This window comes from Ornithodoros turicata, chromosome 1, assembly GCF_037126465.1.
Source record: "Ornithodoros turicata isolate Travis chromosome 1, ASM3712646v1, whole genome shotgun sequence".
NCBI lineage: Eukaryota > Metazoa > Arthropoda > Arachnida > Ixodida > Argasidae > Ornithodoros > Ornithodoros turicata.
This window is the reverse complement of record NC_088201.1, coordinates 16,347,475-16,350,867: the sequence shown is the minus strand read 5'-3', so window position 1 is coordinate 16,350,867 and position 3,393 is coordinate 16,347,475.

Sequence of the window (3,393 nt, the reverse complement as noted above, 5' to 3'; positions counted from 1 at the left end):
ACAAATCGACACACGGGTTTCCTTCTGTTGTCCGGACAAATCCTTTGGAACCAATCTGGCACACACTTTCCTCAGCTGCAAATGGTCGGACACAATTGAATGCACACTGGATATCTGTAAATTCAACTTTTCCGCAATCATTCTCACGCTCACACATCGATCAGAATGAAAAGTTCTCTCACTTTGGCCAAATTTGCCTCATTTCGGCATGTTGGTGGAATCCTGCACGTTGCTCGTCCTCGACGTCCTCCCTTCAAACTATGTGCCACTCGCAAACTCGTGTTTTTGACATGGCATCCTCCCCGTAGGCTTCACGGATCATGGCAAGAGTCTCAGCACCGGATTTGTTCAATTTCACGCAAAACTTGATCGCATTATACTGCTGTTCAATCGTGCGCTGCCTTGTGGTTCCTGACGACACAACAAAACAACTGCTCACTGCGCAATCCACACTCTGCAAAGGCTCAGAGGCAACTAAGCCGGGTCGCGTCGTATACCTAAAATTCCCCACCAATGTCCCTGTCTAGGGAAGCCACCCTGCACCCCGTCCCCTTCGCTAGCAAAAACCAGTCCCGATACGTTTTGGACAGACCCTGTATGTAAGGAATATTTTATGTGCAAGTAAGGAATGCGGAAATGTTAGTGTGGCCAGCCACATAGATCGTGCGTCCATGACGTTACACGGTTAAAGTACTGGTGAAAACAGACAGGCAAGGAGGCGACGGAGCCTCCCTGTTTTAAGACATCCACCTTGAAGGTCTGTGACCTGTATACACTATTTCTGAATGTGGACATGCGTTAGGTCTAGCCTACGTAGTGTCTGGGACATTGGTCACGCTTTTTTGGCTTCACCATCTCTGGTCCAGCTTGCGAGCGGGAAGAATCGACAGCTTATCCTACGCTGGCTTTTTTCTCCACACTCCGAGTTCGAGACGAGTATACCTCCGCCAGCGGAGAATGAAGCCCGTAGATTGAGGGTGGGACGTATACGAGAAGACGGCAGAAGCCAGTTGAGGACACTGACAAGCTGTTTCGGTTTCTGCAGCAACTATCACACACCTCTAGTCTTCCGTTCTTTCACGAGACTGATGCATATATACAGTATATCCGATACTTGCCCAAGTTATTCCATTTTTGCGACTCATAACGCCGGAGAGCGAGTCGCATCGCTCAGTGTTCATTTACATCTTACGAGCGTTCCCTGTTCTTCGTCGAGCGTTCTCTGCGTGTCGCTGCCGCGTACGTGCGTGTATGTTCGGCGCCGGCTGTTTCTCACCGTCATGTGCCATTCTGACGACGCGGTTTGCCACAGTCACCTTGGCGGTTATGATGAAACTGGCGTTCCCAATTCCGGATATGGACAATCCGATTCACGTGTTTTGTTAACGCGAGTATTCTACGAGTCTCCTTTAAAAACATGCAAATATGCTCATAGTGAGTTGTATGCGAGGAATGCTTTCGCAACGTGATCAGTGTATTTGACTCTGTGTTAGCGCCGCGAAGCAACTGCGATCGGTGTATAAGCAGCAGGTTCAAGCATGGCGCACTAGGTTTTGTGACTCGGAGGCGCCTCAGATAGGTGGGCGGAGTTATCCTGTAGGAGTTAACTTGTCCGTACTATAGTTAGAAGCGTGAAGCGTCGGAGAAGAACCTTGTGGCATAGCGAGTCGCAACACAATGAAAGAAAGCAAGGATGTCAACTTAGGAAAGCAATGGACCGGAAGCTCTTAGACATTTTGCTGAATCGGTCCTCCACCTTGTGATGCAAAAATATCGAAACTTTCGATATCGATAAATATCAACATCGTCAAAAAATAATCGATGTTAGCGATAGCGTAGTGAACTTAGGACTTCTACAACAGCCCCCTGAACCTCCCGTGTGCGAAACACCATCCTTCGCCTTCACGGTAGACACGTGATGAGCGCGGGGAGGTGCGTCACTATGAGACGTGTGGGGAGGGGACGCTCCTCATTGGATCAAGGACCACATGATCGAGGTGACGTCGGCCGCCTTCGGTCAACAACACCGCTCAGGCCGGAGCGTCTGCTACCCTACCGCTTCCGAGACGCTGTCGTCGTGTTCAACTTAAAGTAAGCTGCAAAGCCGTTTATCTGATATTGCGGTGTGTGCCAAAAAAATTCGGAATTCGACTGAGATTTACGTATATTCGTTGAAATGCTGCCATAATCGCGACATAAAATTCGGCCGCGGAGCGCTCTGAGCCCCTGGTGAGCGTCGCCGCGCCGCCGTAGCAGACCACGGAAGTGACGCATGTTGTTCCTCCTGTTTGAGTTCCTGACGTTCATTTCGCGGTTGTTTTGCGACCGGATGTTGATTTTCGCGACAAAAAAACGTGTACATGCTATTGAAGTGTTTCCTGACTGTGCTACAGCGTGTTGTCGACTTTCTTTCAGCAATGCGAGTGCAGAGTATTTCTTGGACGGATGACACACGCACGGGCAGCTCAGACATCAACCGAGGTTTATTACAAAGACAACCCTACCGAGGCTGACCCCCAAGTCTTTAAAGGTGACCTCATTCAGGGGTGATAGACTTGCTGCTCACATTGTTGGCTGTCTGAGAATGTTTCACAACCAACACACTCTACTAGTGTGTCGTTGTTTCCGTGGTCGAATTGGTCATTGCGCTCAACTGGTAATCGAAAGATGCGTAATTGAAATCCCGCCGAAGTCTGGCTTTCCCGCTGACTGTCATATTTCAATTGTTTCCGAAATACGGGAAACTTATTCTCGCCTCGATCCGTCTAGGCCTACTTGGAGATAGGTGAAACAGGACAAGTAATGTACGGCACATTTTGTTGACGAGTACTTCAAAACACAACCTGGAGGAGAGCCTCGGCTCGTCAACGAAGTACAGCAAGTTGAAAGAAGGAGCGGCCTCTTCTGTATTTCCACGGAACCGGAAGGCACAAATCTTCACCTCCACTTGGCGTTTCCGCGTACGTCCGTTTCCTGCTGCGGGTAAAAGAACAATAGGTACGAACCCGTCTCTCATCGGAGATGTCGCCTTCAGATTTCAACGAGATCTCCGAATCGAACATTTTGATGCGTTGTTCGGTATTCGCCGTGTTTTAGTGTTCTTTCCTCTTCTGCTACTCGTGAGACACGGGCGTGTATTCCACAGCTCCATTAGCTTCTTCCACTGTATCCATAGTGAATTTTACGGAAGGGCACCTGCCCTGCCGTATGGCACCGATAAGTGAAGACCACCTTCCCGCCTCACCGGTCCACCGCTGTCGGTCCCCGGTGGATCGCCGCCCAGAGAACTGAGAGTCTGAGGCCTCACTGCATAATGATGTTCAGACCCGGGCCGACTGGTTGTACCTTACGGAGATCGCGGGTAGGTGACCCGATAGTCATGAATGGGGATGA